Consider the following 15,926-nt stretch of genomic DNA (forward strand, 5'->3'; position numbering starts at 1 on the left):
TGATAGCACATGCAGGAGTAAATTTCTCATCGTTAATTAGATCACAGAACACTAAATCTTTACTTTCACCTGATTTTGTGTGTGTGTGTGTGTGTGTGTGTGTGTGTGTGTGTATGTTTAACATCATGAGTATCACACTTGGATTCATTTAGACACACTGATTCATTAGGCGGCCCATGACCTTAATAAATTTAGATTACCAGGAAGGGGTAGTTTATACCAGCCTCTTAGTCATAGAAATGAGTCATGATATCCACCCACACTAACCTTTGTTTGGTCTCTCCAAGTATGCCAGGGCTTGTCAGCCTTTCACAAACGGAGTTCTTTGATTCCCTCAATGAGAGAAGGACATCAAGGAAGTCTGGTTGCAAGAACAAGCTGCCTGTGCAAGAGACAGAACAATACCGTTGACCTTGAGGAGCTGAGGACTTGTTTTCTCCAAGGACATGATGTACTGCTGGAGGGAAGTGTCTCACATGACCTGAAGTGAGGTAAGAGTGCAGAGGGGGGAGCAGGGCTTGTTCTCTTCTCACAGGCTGCCAGACTGCTTCTTTGGGAAAATACTCTTACAGGAGTTTCCACACACAGCAGAGAGCAGAGAGAATATGGGGATTTTGTTCTAGTTCTGACCATTTGGCCACATGCAAAAGGAAATAAAAGTACTGAAGCAAACATAAAAAGAACAAGATGAATCCCAGATACAGCCCCCTGCATGCTCTCCTGCCTAACCTAGGAACTCCTACCACAGTTCTGAAGCCATGGTGAGAGATATTTCAGAATTCCTTGGTAGCTATTTCTGGAGACAAATACTTAGGAGGCATAAAAAGCTATTTTAGTAGTGCATTGCTTTGGGCAAAAGAAAAAAACACTCAGACCATCTATAAGTTGATACTGACAAAAGCCTTGGAAACTGCAGCTTGGCAATCTTTCTAGACAACCAGGAAAGTCCTTGAAGGACTTCCCAAATTCAGATATAGACCACCGGACACAGTGTAATCCTGAGATATTACTGCTCTAGAGAACGAGATCATCACAGGTGGAAAAATATGATCACAAGATAGCTAGCTTGGTAAAGGACCTCTTTTCCTCTGCTTCTCTTTTTACGCGCATGTATACTGCTTCAGATGATTTGCTAAAGCCACCACCAGCATCCCCAAATGCAGCCTTGGCAGAGTTCGCCTAGGTAGAGTTTGCCTTGGCAGAGTTTGGTAGAGAAGTTTATCTCAGCATGTTATTCAGTGTCATGCTTCATATATATCCCAGCCCACCAAGCAGCCAAGCCATCATCCTGAGTTCAATTTTCAGGTAGATCACAAGAGGTTACAGGATTGGCCAACCTTAGAACTTAGCAAAATGGCATAAGACAGTGCAGCTTAAAAATGAGGGTTGGTAGAGTTTGCTTTTTCTCTAGGGCAAGCTGCTCCTCTACCTCAGGAGTTCAATGATTTGCAATGATTTGAGCAACTGCTTTATCTCCTGGCAGTTAAAGAGCCTTTCCAAATCCATATTTGGGAAACTTACTTCGTTTAAATTTGAGTGTTAGAGAAAGACCTCAATCTCAACTTTAGAACATTTGACTATGCAGTTGGTCAGTGTGAGTATCAGTACCCCCAAGTCTTCCCAAAATGCTGAAGGCACTAGAAAACTTATAAATGTTGAAAGATATTCACTGGGAGAAAATCTGCATATGAAAATATGCAAATATATTAATATTTTAATGTACTGTTTTTTCAATTAAATGATTCATGCTAAAAAGTATTCCTCACCAATTGGAAACAATATTAACTTCCTTCCAAATCAGAAGAAATTAAAATAAACATAATTTGGTTTTTCCTGTTTATCTCCTCAGTCAAGTAGGTAGAAGAGGGAGTGGAAGAAAGGAGGAAAAAAAAAAAATCTCAAAAATTAACTATTTTATTTGCAGATCTATTTGGTTTTGAATCAAAAAGTATTTTTTAATTCAAATCATTTAATTAAATGTATCAGAAAATTACACTAGCTATTTTCAGCAAAATGAAAGGCTGTCAGCTTGATAAAAATTTTGACAGGCAAGGTTTTCTATGTGTGTTCTTCTGATCTTGAATTTGGAGATTTAACCTATCCCAAATTCAGATCTTTGTTAGAAGATGGTCCAGTTATTCACTTACACCTGAATCATCATATCACAAATTTCATAGTATCTTGTAGTCTCTGGATGAAAAGCTTTTTCATTTCCAAAATAAGGTCCTTTTGTCCTAGTTGTCATGTAGTTGGTGCTACACTTGTACATTTTAAAGATCACTTTGCTCAAGACAAAATTACATGCTCAGGACTGCAACATTCACTTTGCAACTGCAGACTTTGTCTCTTAGAAATGATAGTCTCCTTCAGTTGCCTGAACATCACACACCTTGGCACACAAAGCAGAATAACCCAGAATTCAGGGAAGCATCTCCTCAGAGGTGGAGCAGGAATCAGAATGAACTCTTCAGGAATATTTCATGATCTCTGCAACCTTGGCTAGGTCAGGCTTTGTCAACTTGCAAAATTTGATCTGTCTTCCTACCAATACACTACTGTCAAGTCAACAAATTTATTGTTTTCATGGCCACATATAGAAAGCATTGACTTGTGACATAACATGAGGACTTGCAATTCTCAGGTTTCATCTGAAAGCAAAGAGGGGGGAGAAAGAGAGTGGAGAGAGGGGAAGGAAGGGAGGAAGGAAGGGAAGGAAGGAAAGGAAGGAAAGGAAAAGGAAAGGAAAGGAAGGAAAAAGGAAGGAAGGCAGGGAGGGAGGGGGGAGGGAGGGAGGCAGGGAAGCAGGGAGGAGGGAAGGAGGGAAGAAAGGAGGGAAGGAAGGGAGGAAGGGAAGAAGGGAGGGAGGGAGGGAGGGAAAGAGAGAGGGAGATAGGGAGGAGGGAGGGACAGAGGAGGGAGGGAGGGACAGAGGAGGGGGGATGAGGAGAGGGAATGAGGGCAGGAAGGAAGGAATGAGAAAAGAAAGGGAGGGAGAAAAGGAAAGGAGAAAGGGAGAAAATGATGGTGAATGAGCCCTTTGCAGCAGGCTACAATTCCAACTACGTGCATATCCCAGGGCAGCCTCTGCCTATACTTTCTGAATCACTTTTCAGAAATGTGTAGCGTTTTCTGTTGCTAGGGGCTGGGATACAGAAGGGAATTCAAGACACTTGGAGATGGCCTGTGTTTCAGGCCTGTAGGCTTGCTAAATGGCTGTAGAGGGAACGTCCTAACATTTCTGCACATACACATGCACACATACATGCACTTGCAAAACCAGTACAATTATTTTGAAGGCAACGGCAAGGTAGTGGAAGGGATTTTGTTTGTTTGTTTGTTTGTAGAGGAGAGAGAGCTTGAAGAGAGGATTTGTGAAGAATTGGAGTCAGTAAAGTTAATGCTTTCTCATAAGTTTGTCTAGCACCTACCTGGTCGTTGCCTTGACATTTGACTTACAAAATCACCAAGCTACTGGATCCTAAAGATAGTCTTAGAAGAGCAAGGGCATCGCGTGTGAAAGGGTATAAGTAATGTGTTGGATGTCATCTTAAGGATCAAAACTGACAAACTAAACTTGGGTTAGCATTTATAAAATATATTTAAAGCATCACTACTTCAACAGAATTCAGGCTTCTGGTTTAAAAGAGAGCAGTAAATAATAGTATGGACTGGAGATGAGAGATAAGATACCTCAAGATCTCGTTAAATAATTAAGTAACATGCAAGAAACAAAGAAACAAAACCAAACTAGTCAAAGACAGTCCCATAGTAATTACCAAATCAAGCATGTGCCCTTTAGAATGAGTGGAATCATTCATGTGTTACACAAGATTAAATTAATCTTAGAGCGCTATAAACCCGTGCACTGTGAGTGAAAGAATTCAGAGTGAGACAAAAATTCAAACTCACAAACAGATGCTCAATGAAATTTATTGTGAATTGAGAGAGCAGCTCTGCTAAATCATTAAAGACTTGAAATTCCTCAGTGCACAATTCCAAGCAATGCAGAAGGAAGAGATACAGTAAAGCAGAAGAAAGTGGGAGAGAGTACACAAAACTGAGCTTGGTTCTAGAACTAGACAGTTACCAGTTTGAATCTGCTCAAAGCCCCTGGGTGTTTGCATGTATTCACAAAGAGCAAGAGTAAGAGAAGGAAGTAACACTGAGCTTTAAAGAGAGGAAAGAAGCAGGATGAAGAAGGATCAGAAGTTTCAGAAGAAGACAAAGAAAGAGAGTGATATTTGGAGGAAACAGACAACCATTACTATAATAAGCAAGAGTGACAACTCTTCCTGTTGGCACATCGCATCCCCTAATCCATTCATGCTCCCTGCAGACTTTTGTCTTCACCAAGACAAGTAACTACTGTGACCAGCAATGTATCACTTCAGGCCCCGGTTTCCCCAAACCAACCTTCTCATTGAACTCTTTGACTAGTAAGTTAAAAATCATCTCCAATTTTTTGCATAAATCTGTGGTGTCAGAAGGGCAGTTTTGATCCAATGTTAGTGTGTATGCAGGAAAGCGCGTAGCAGGCTGTCACACTGCAGTTTTCCATCTCCTATGGTCTGCTGATCCCCTGCAAGGTCTGCCACCCTCCTGGGACTCTGCACACCTTTAGTTGCTCTTCATCAGTTTAAGTTTCAAAAGAGACGTATACTTCACCAGGGAGAGCAGAGCTAACAGAAATGTGCTTCACAGCACAGCCCTGTGCATAAATTGGATGCATCCAACTCTTCTCAATAAAATGAAAGTGCTTCAGGTTCTGATGATTGAGGAGTTACAGAACGTCAGTGAGATGCTGTAGTTCTTCTGCCACTGTCTAAACAGGGTCATGACCTTGGGGGAGTGTCACAAGGATGGAGCCAGGCTCTACTCAGTGGCAAACAATGATAGGACAAGGGGTAATGGGTACAAACTGGAACACAAGAGGTTCCACTTAAACTTGAGAAGAAACTTCTTCTCAGTGAGGGTGACGGAACACTGGAACAGGCTGCCCAGGGAGGTTGTGGAGTCTCCTTCCCTGGAGACATTCAAAACTCGCCTGGACACATTCCTGTGTAACCTTATCTAGGTGTTCCTGCTCCGGCAGGGGGATTGGACTAGATGATCTTTTGAGGTCCTTTGCAATCTCTAGCATACTGTGACACTGTGATGGTCACAACTCCTTTACTTTATTAATGATCTTTCAGGTGTACCACATAAGCTCCAACCGGTGATTCCTGGGTAGATTTATGCAGTACACAGGACTCTTCTGTGCCTTGTGTGTGAAAGTAGTAACATGTAGTACACGGCTGGCATGTACAGCTGCAGGAACAAAGCTGATCTAAATCTCTTGTATTCACCCCAAGTTTACTTTATCCCACATACCCTAAATTGTTTGCTCTTGCCAATGGTAGATGAAAATGGAAAAATGCAAACATGTCTGTTTTAAAAATCTCGATTTTGCATTCATCAATATTTACACAAAACATAAATTTATGGGGTGACGAATAAAAAGATACTCCCTGCACAATTCAGTGAAGAGTTGAAGTTAGTAGGACAGAATGAGACCTGAGATTAATTATTTTTAAAATATGCAATTCTATGACTCTTCACATCTGCTTGTTGATGCTTATCTACTTTTCCTGTTGAGGTATAAAAGAATTGCATTGTGCCCACTCACACAAAACAAATTGCTAAAAGTTACCTGTCTTGCAAAGTTAATTATAAAATATCTGTGAGATTAAACACTTCGATTTATCTAAAAATCCTGTGAAAATATTTTACTCTATCTACACATGCCACCTTCACACTACATATATCAAAATGTTCTATTATCATGATTAAAATGTTTGGGGTTTAGATCTATTATTTTATATATGCTTATTAACTAAGCACACATATCTTGTTGAAGTAATTCAAGACATTCCCTGCAAACTTCTAATTTTAAACTTGATTCATTCTACAAGATGAATAACTAGTTAAACCATTAACTGTCTATACAAATACCCCATGGCTTAAACTCAGATTCCTACAAAGGGAAGGTAGAGATGTTCTCAGTGTCAATAGGCCATGACTTCCACAAAGCCGGTGCACAGTAGCTGAGAGTGACCACCCACAGTGACACATTTTTACACTGAAGATGCAAGGAGGCCTACACCAGTGACCTTTCCTGGAGACCAGAAGAATGAGGCTCAGTAATTCAGGATTTAGCCATTCAGAGAAGGTTTTTTTTGGTCCCAGTTAATAAAGGGCCTCGTTAATCCAAAAGCTACAAACCTAACAAGATTCCTGATCCAGCAGCCATTATGGTTCAGGGAGGAGTTGGGATTTTGCTTCATTTGTTGAGGAATTTATGCTGCTTTGAACACTGTTTGCTAACGCCCTTGGATACCGAGGCCGTATTCCTTCAGCACTGCACACCTTGCAGACACAGTGTGCTCCAGGAGTGCACAGAAGCCATGCAGTCCTCTAGCAGTTCACCCACATTAAGAATAACTGCCAGGAAAGAGCAATGATGTAAAAATTTTCACCTGGCCAGCATATTCGTTCTCCTTCTGAAATTGAAAAGTACCTCCTGGCAGCTGCAAGCATGCTATCGTACACATTCCTCCTGCAGCAAGAATTACTGCCAAAAATATAACACATTATGCAAACTACTTAGTCACCCAAAGACTTTTATAAACACATAATAGGAAGATAACACAGAGCAATAAAATACACTTTACTGAAGTAAGAAGGAAACATATGGCCTCTCCATCCTGCCTTCAGTGCAGGAACAGAACCAGCCTAGTGAACCAGGTCAGCCAGCCCTACACATTTTTGCATAAGAATTTCACACAAGTGTACTATCTAAACCATTTCCTAAGGTGATCTTTTATTACTGAAGTCACCCGGCCAGAAAGCACAATAATGCACAGTTTCTTTTGGAAGAGGGGCCATGGGGTGCGGGGGGGGGGGGGGGGGGGGAACAGTTTAAAGCAGAGGCTTTTAATCATTTGTCGAAACAGGAGAACACTCAGTGAGTGTGTAACTTGGAGAAATGATAGCACTGCAATTCAGGCTTTTGGGGCAGCCTTCAAGCCAAGCTCTCTGTAAGGGGCTGCGGAACTGAACTGGTTGCCAAAAGATTCAGCAGATGTATATAATCATAGAATGGTTTGGGTTGGAAGGGACCCTAAAGATTATCTAGTTGCATCCCTGCTGCCACAGGCAGGGACACCTTCCATTAGACCAGGTTGCTCAAAGCCCCGTCCGACCCGGCCTTAAACACTGCCAGGGATGGGGCAGCCACAACTTCTCTGGGCAACCTGTTGCAATGTTTCACCACTCTCTGTGAGTGTGTGTATATACATGTATACATATACTCTTTCTATGAAAGCATTAGCCTGTGTAGACTGTGGAGCACGCTTATATTCCTTCAAGGCTTAATTCAAGATAGTATCCACAGTTACAAAGCAATGTGGAAACGCAAGTACCAGGATTATTTGAGCAATCAGGTATGACACAGTTGTGGTTATTTAGAAGTAATCACACTTCTAGCAATTTACAGATATTACCCCCTTCTTTTTCCAGTGGCACAGAGATAATAGCAAGCTATATATTCCGAGAGAAAGAGTGTGAATGAGCAGGCTCATGACTCTGCATCTCTTGCCTGCTCACCCTCAATCAAAAAAGAGAATGAGAGAGTAGGTGCTGACCTGCAATTTCAGAGCAACAATGTTCCTTTACACCTTTACACCATCTACATTCTTTAATGGCCCATCAAAATGTCTCTCATTTTAAGCAATTTAATGAAATAACAAATAGAAAACCAGAGAGAAAAATGAGGGAAAAATCAGCTTTGGCTGAAGAAAACAAGAAAAGAACCAAAATCCCTCCAAGGCCACAATTACAGTTAAATAAGACAAGATGAAGAACAGTGATGTCAAATTAAGCTCCCAGACTTCATGTTAATCACTTGTGTAATAAGGGAGGAGCCAAGAGAGGAATTGGTGACCTCCCACTCTCACTGCTACCAGTGAGAGTGGGATCAAGTGACTGTGTGAATCTGTGTGCGTGTGTGTGTGTCTCTGTGCACAGGCACCTGTGTTTGCGTGCTTGATCACGTAAATGACAACCTAGAGTGACAGCTAAAAATGCCAAAGGCAATCTAAGGAGACAAAAGGTGAATAGAAAAGAAGTAATAGAAAACTCAATCAGTGTTGATATGGGGAGAAATGGAAAAAACTGGAGACTTTTTCAACTAGTTGAAACAATAAAGGTAGTAAAGAATGGAAGAGGGGAAACAGAAAATAGATATTACTCCAAAGAACATTACCGGCCATCTTCATTTTACATTCTTTGAATGGCTACCAGCCTTTCAGAGGTAAACTCAGTTTTAATGACTCCTGCTTGTAAAACACTTTTCTTCTTCCTGATACCCAAGATTGTTTTCATGCTGTCTCTCAAACGAACATGGAAAGGAAGCTTCCAGGAATCATTTTCCTGATTCAAGTGAACACCTTATAACCAGAAACAGGCTGACAACAGGCAAAAACCTAACTTGGGAGGAGAGATTCATCTTAAATAATCATAATGTCAGTACCTCTAAATTCAAACTGTGTGTGACCTGAATCACAACTATAAGCTGCAAAGACAATCGTTGCCTCCTGAGTGATAAAGATGAGAAAGTCCAGACTGGCTTTCTTTAGTCCATCCTTAGAAAGCACTCTATAATCTTTCTCTTTTTAAGCCATGACTAGGTATTTTGTTTCCAATCAGAGCAAGAACCCACCAGCTGAAAACAAATAAACTAAAATGGTGAAAGTTATAACAGTAAGGAAATACAAAACAAACCCATGCTTTGAGCAGAGGAACTACTTGGGAGAAAAGGAAAAAAAAAACATCTATTCTAGTTAAATCTTCTAGGCTAGGAGAAAGAAAATTACTCAGTCTCCTGAATTCAAACAAAGTGTTTAAGAGTGCTTTCCCTCCAAGTGTCTTTGGAGAGTGATTAGTTTTTCTAGATTTTAACCCCAAAATTGAAAAAACTCCCAAAATGAGCAACATTGGCTCTCACCCTGCAACCAAATCCTTCACCCTTAATTAAATCTTGCATATGAAATCCAGTCATAGGCAGCAAGATGGCTGATGTTCAAAACAGTGTAGATTACTTCAAACCTCACCAAGATAAAAATTACAATGAATTGTCTCCTAAGCTTTTTTAAAAGCTTCCAAAGTCAGTGAATGCTTTGCACACCTCAGCCCAGCTGTACTAACTTGGTGCAACTGATGCAGACTAGCTTTTGGATATGCAAGGGTACTAACATGAGTATTAGACTTGCTGAAGTCTTTTAATCATTGTTTGACATCAAAGCATAGATTTTGTTAGCTTGGTTTACCATCTGTTTACCCCAACTGAAAGAGGCACTTCTATCTCACTAATTTGCCCCCTGTTCACAGGCGGGCAGAAATGTGTTCTAGTAAACTTAAGTCATTGGTTTGGACTCAGAGAAGCATAACAAAGCAGAAATATCTCTGATTTAGATCACTGTATGGCAATGGTATCCCAAATAAATGTTATTGCTGTATCGATACTGATTCAGATATACTATGTTGACCTGGCAGAACATGGTATCCTATTTTGCTATAGTAGTTTTTAGCCTATAATTTCAGCAAAGATGATAGATAAGTAAGAAGCAGATGAATATAAAGATGACTCTTGGATGCATGTCTTCACTTAAAAGCTACCCAGCAACACTTACATTTAACTGTTTTTTGCATAATGTCCCTCCTAGTAAAAAGTTTTTGCAAATAGATTACAAGAGAAATATAAACACAAAAATAACATATTTTTAATTTATTTTTTGCTTCCCTGATAGTGCACTTTCTCAAAATGAAGCACTCATACACAGCTCGGCATTCTTAGTTATCCAGTGAACACAATTTTCATTTACCAGTGGTACAGAAAATTATACACCCTAATGAAATTAAAAAATAATGCAGGTGACTTTTACCAACTTCTGATTTCAAAACCATAAAATTCTGATGTTTTTAGCAGCCTAAATGAATAATGACACTGAAGATCTCAGCTTAGTGCAAATGTAGGTGTTAGCTGAGATAACCTCTTGATGAAATGACCCATGTGGTAGATATTCTACAGCAAACTTTCTGAATATCTGATACCTTCAGGAAAGGCTGCTTCTTCTAGGAACACGGTCAGAGATAATGAACAGTGTGATGGCTGCCTTTCTGGATTCTCTGAAGAAAAACTGGTCAATGTTGAAATGCTAATTACTTCAGATTGACATCAATACGGAAAGAAGTTATACTGGGCAGTAAGCTGGCCTTCAACCATGCGTAATTATTTTTGGGTTGTTTTTTTTTTTCTTTTTTCTTTTTCTTCATGATTTTTATCCAATCATTCAAAGATATATGATAATATTTGGGAATCTGACTGAGTATGTTAAAGGCTTAAAAGGGCAAAAGGGCTGTTTGGAATCAGCATAGTGATGTATAGCCACATCTGCTGAAAGCAGATGAATCCCATTACCCACCCATCAGTGCAAATTCCTGCTTCTGTTCTGTGGGTGAAAGTACTCTAGTTTAGTAGATGAAAATTTAGAATGATGTGAGGAGGAGGATGTAAGTAGCCGGCATGAGTGCTCTACGTGATACAAGCAGTTAGGAGGAGGAATGATAGTGAAAGGAAGTAATATATGCGTTTTCCACAGCACTCCATCACTTGTTATAGAAACCTTGTTAGCAGATGAAAGTGACAGGTGAGGTTCAGCACTGTAAAAAAAAAACAGCACATACATGGCATGATGACTGCCAAAGCAGGGGAGCCGAGCAATCAGTGAACAGCCTTGGAATCCACACATTAAACAGGTACTGTTTTGTTCCTAAAATCCAAAGACAAGCAGAAACTGCTAGACCAGGGCAAAAGATGAAGGAGAAAGAAAAACATATATGCTTTAAGCCCATGGCGTGTAACATCAGTGGGTATGCAAAGAAAAAGAAAAAAAGAAAAAAAAAAAAGCAGCATAACATGTCACCACCCACTGTTTACATAACTTACATTCATAGTAAAAGAATTTTTCCACAAGCAGAAAGCCTCTGAGATTGCCCAGGACTAATTTCTAATGTTGTGATTTTAGCCTTAGCAGTATAGGGAAAATGGTCGCAGCAGACACCACTTCCAAGATACTCAGTGAGGGAGTAGAAATATCATTGCTTCACCACTGTGACACTCTCATTTGTAAACCAGATGCTAACTATCTCAGTTATCAAAGTAATTTAGGGAAGTCCCAGCAATCCATGGTGTGAAGGAGTAGTTCCAGAAAAAGAACTAGTATGAGCTCTGTGAGTTTCCACTGTTACTGTTCTACAGAAGACTGGGATTCTTCTAAAAAGATCCCTTACAGAGACGTAATCTTCACGAACCAGTGTCACCTGTTTGAGACAGAGAAGAAAGTGTAGTATAGTGTGCAACACCAGGATTTAGTCCTTTACTTTTACTCCTCTTCATTCCTAATCCATTTTCAAACTTGAAAATTAATTTGCATAATTTTCTGCTCCAGTGACTTTCAAGGATTAATTGTGCTTCTGAAAGGGACAGGAGCAGTTTTGTCATAAATGGGATGTTGTGACTGGTCTTGTTTAACATCTTTGTTGGTGACATGGACAGTGGGATTGAGTGCACCCTCAGCAAGTTTGCTGATGACACCAAGCTGTGTGGTTCCGTTGATATGCTGGAGGGAAGGAATGCCATCCAGAGGGACCTCGACACACTTGTGAGGTGGGCTGATGCCAACCTCATGAAGTTTAACCATGACAAGTGCAGGGTCCTACCCCTGGGTTGAAGCAATCCCAGGCACAGCTACAGGATGGGCAGAGAAGAGATTCAGAGCAGCCCTGTGGAGAAGGACTTGGGGGTGTTGGTTGATGAGAAAATGAACATGTGCTGGCTTCAGTGTGCGCTTGCAGCTCAGAAAGCCAACCATATCCTGGGCTGCATCAAAAGAAGCGTGACCAGCAGGTCAAAGGAGGTGATCCTGCCCCTCTACTCTGCTCTCGTGAGACCTCACTTGGAGTATTGTGTGCAGTTCTGGTGTCCTCAACATAAAAAGGACATGGAACTGTTGGAACAAGTCTAGAGAAGGGCCACGAGGATGATCAGGGGACTGGAGCACCTCCTGTATGAAGACAGGCTGAGAAAGTTGGGGCTGTTCAGCCTGGAGAAGAGAAGGCTGGAGTGGAGACCTCATAGCAGCCTTCCAGTATCTGGGGGGGGCCTATAGGGATGCTGGGGAGGGACTCTTCATTAGAGACTGTAGTGATAGGACAAGGAGTAATGGGTTAAAACTTAAACAGGGGAAGTTTAGATTGGATATAAGGAGGAAATTCTTTCCTGTTAGGGTGGTGAGGCACTGGATTGTGTTGCCCAGGGAGGTTGTGAATGCTCCATCCCTGGCAGTGTTCAAGGCCAGGTTGGACGAGGCCTTGGGTGACATGGTTTAGTGTGAGGTGTCCCTGTCCATGGCAGGGGATTTGGAATTTCATGATCTTGAGGTCCTTTCCAACCCTAACTGTTCTATGATTCTCACTGACTTACTTAGGAAATACAGGTTTATTCATGGTGATCGCTCCTGGCGAGATTCTTGCTTAGAGTTACTTGGTACCACCTTCCAGCAGCAAACAGAGCCATGGGTGCACACAGGTGTTCAGCCTTCTCTTAATGATAAACCCACATACTTTTCTCCTCTCAAAATCATCAAACATGCATAATGGAGAAATCCAACCTCCTGCAGTCTCACACAGTCTATCTGTTCATGAGGCTTTTCACAAATCACTTGAACTATCCTTCTCTGTGGTTCTTGACAATTCTTTCTGTTTTCAGGAAGAAGTAGGAAAAAACACATGCTACCCAGCTATGATTTGGCAGTTGCACTAAGTTAGGTGCACTGTTGTTGACATTTGTCAGCTGAGGACCTGGACTCCTATTCAAGGTAGAGGTATCTCATCTGAAGCCTTCTAGGTAGGCAGCAAGAGACAGTGTTACAATGTCCATAGCCAGTGCCAAAATGACCTATTAATCAGTAGAATGAAAATAACATGAATTTTCAATGATTATGTGAGATATGGATAATTATGATCCAATCTGCATTGCTTCTCATGGTAATTATAAGGATTAACATACTATTATGATTACACTGTAACAGTGTGGATGTAGTACTACCAATATTATGGGTTTATACTGAGAAGAAAGCTGAAACGGATGACCTCTAATCAACAGGGAATCCAAACAGTCTTACTAAGCCATAGAAAAAAAAAAAAAAAGACAGTTGAATTATTTAAAATCTGGGTTTGCCTTCAAATTCTGTAAAATAAAGTAACAGGGATTTTTCATTTCCTCTCCTCCTCTCCCCTTCCTTTCCTTCTATGCTACCTTTCTTTTCCTTCCCTTCTACTCTTCCCTCTCCTTTTCCTTCCTCTCCTCCCCTTTCTATGTCTCTCTCCATCCCAACCCCTATGAAAAATGATCTCCATTGTTATTTCTTCCCATACAAGTGCAAAAAATGTTACCTGAGACACATATTTTGCCTAAAAATGCTGGTATGCCCTCAAGTTACCAAGCTTCAGCAGATTTCTCATCTGCTGAGCTATGGTATGTCTCTAAACTTGCATTTAGTCCACACTAGAGGAAAACCAATACAGTCCACAGCAAGAAAAAATATCCTAGCTGCAACAAATCCTGCCAAAGTAATTCCCATCCTGATGGAGAAAACCTTGTTTTATCATTTGTGACTAGTCTCTGCTCAGCTAACTGGTTGTCAAACTGAGTACTATGAAAACTGCCAAGTAATCAGCCTGAAACTTAGCTGAGTTATACTTACTCAGTGGGGAACAAAAAAAAAATGAAATATGTAATCATCATCTTTGAGGTTCTCAAAATTCATGAGTAAGCCCACAAAAAGACCTGGATAATTTTAAGCACATTTTTTTCATCTTTAATTTGCTTTCTATTATGAAGGTCTGAAAAGGACAAGTTTTCAAGTTATTTACAACCATTAGAACTAGAAATAGACTTTTTTTTTCTTTCTATTGCAGGCAGAAACAGTCATGTCTCCGATAGCAAAATGTTTGAATTTACAATAGTGTCTCTTGTTTCACTCTCTGTAGGATAACCAGCCTCTGAAACATTGAGAGAAACCTCCTTTCTAGTAGACTTTCCAGAAGAGAGCTTCCTCTCTTTTCTAAGAAACTCTCGGTACAAAGAAACACATTCTGCCTTCATGCCAAAGCAATACACATCACTGTTGCAGGAGAACCCTCATGTCTGGGTTAAATTTCATTTTTGTCCAACTAAATATATATATATAGGCTCTTGAAGAAATGTTATCCTGTCCTAAGATGATCATTTGGTGTAAGTATTGATTTGGTTTTACTGGAAGACCATGAAATTAGTGTATCCTTTATATGCTGAGTACTTACTTAGTCAACCTCCACGTCCATGTGAGGAAGGATGCCTGTGATCACTGTAGGTCATGAGGTGTTAGAAACTGCTTTGGTTAACAGTAGCAAACAGGAAATCTGTGGGTTTGAAGATGGCAACCTGATGTTTTCCAGGTGGGCTGTTCTGAGAGGAGGCCTGGAGTGTTCACCAGAATTTATCGGTTGCCAGTTTCAGAAGTTAATTTTGTTCGGAGAAACAAGAGAGAGAAGTGCCAAGGGGAACATATGGCACAATAAACTCCCAGTGGATGAAATGCATTTTTGGACTGAATGCCAGAAAATGCCATGAGCTGCCTGAGGGCTTGCAAAGCATTTTGGTAGGACCTGCTCTTTGTATTGGTCTTTTCATTTCTCCAGGCTACAGCTTTAATGTTTTCCATCTGAACACATCAACATTTTTCTTAGAAAAATCTTGATTTGTTCCACTCAAAAGACCACTTTTAAAGGTTTTCTGGCAGTGTAAGAACAGCTGTACTAGATTAGACTGCAAATTCCCCTACCTCAGTAGTGTCCATGAAAGGAACAAGTAGCAGTTGCGTAATGCAAGATGAAAAGAGCAAGGACAGCATGTATTGATACTTCTCATACTATACCTTTCTAGGTCCAGCACAAAGCTGCTTCTTTGGGCTTCAGTAGCATTGCACAGTTGGATTTTCCTGGATGCAAAACGGATACTCACAGAGGAGGACGAACAGCTCATGAACCCAAGCAACCAACCTACCCCTGTTTATGCCTAATACATGTTTCAGCAGTACAAATTTTGATCCAGGGCAGGGCAGGGGGAAATACAGGAGCTTCAGATATGTCCCTAGGCAGATACCTCTGATGAAAATTCTAGATGTTTCATAACAAAGAAAATCTATTCATGTGGGAGGAATGGATTTGCATCTCAACATCTAATACTCCCAAGCAGCATGTTCACATTGGACAACACTGAAAGTCCACACATTTAGCAAACTCCAATGACCTGGGTGAAAACCCTAGCTAGTTAACCATCATCTATAAACAGAAGCTTGCCTAAAATGCCTTCAACAGCCAAAGGGACAAATTCTCAGTTAGCAATAGTTGGTCTACATAAAACCTTGACATTTTCTGGATTTTATTGAACTGTTCGTTTTTTTTGGTCTTTCTGCATGGTGTTCTCTCAGTAATTTAACTTCATAGAATCATAGAATGGTTTGGATTGGAAGGGACCTTAAGATCATCTAGTTCCAAGCCCCTGCCATGAACAGGGATGCCTCACCTAATCATCTTTATGACCCTCCTCTGGACTTGCTCCAACAGCTCCAGGTTCCTCTTCTGTTGAGGACTTGTCCTACCCTTGTGGGCTGTCATTAACTCTGACAACACTGGAAGTCTATCGTTTCCCAAAGCATGACACAAATCACATATTGCACTCTGAGGAGAACTAGAGAAAACAGAGTTGTTTAGAAACTTTAATACTG

At 40.7% G+C, this 15,926-nt stretch overlaps 1 long non-coding RNA gene across 1 annotated transcript; it reads left to right on the plus strand.

Annotated features, from left to right (window-relative positions):
* The first annotated feature begins 273 nt into the window (after positions 1–273).
* On the plus strand, positions 274–15,696 carry LOC133270177 (uncharacterized). The gene is made up of 3 exons (XR_009743684.1): positions 274–491; positions 12,866–12,974; positions 15,083–15,696. It is a non-coding gene; the product is annotated as an uncharacterized LOC133270177 (long non-coding RNA).
* The last annotated feature ends 230 nt before the right edge of the window (positions 15,697–15,926 follow it).

The sequence above is a fragment of the Pezoporus flaviventris genome, unplaced genomic scaffold (genome assembly GCF_033815535.1).
Source record: "Pezoporus flaviventris isolate CSIRO_AGI_PZ_B2104156 unplaced genomic scaffold, CSIRO_AGI_Pfla_v1 ptg000018l, whole genome shotgun sequence".
In the NCBI taxonomy this organism is placed as follows: domain Eukaryota; kingdom Metazoa; phylum Chordata; class Aves; order Psittaciformes; family Psittacidae; genus Pezoporus; species Pezoporus flaviventris.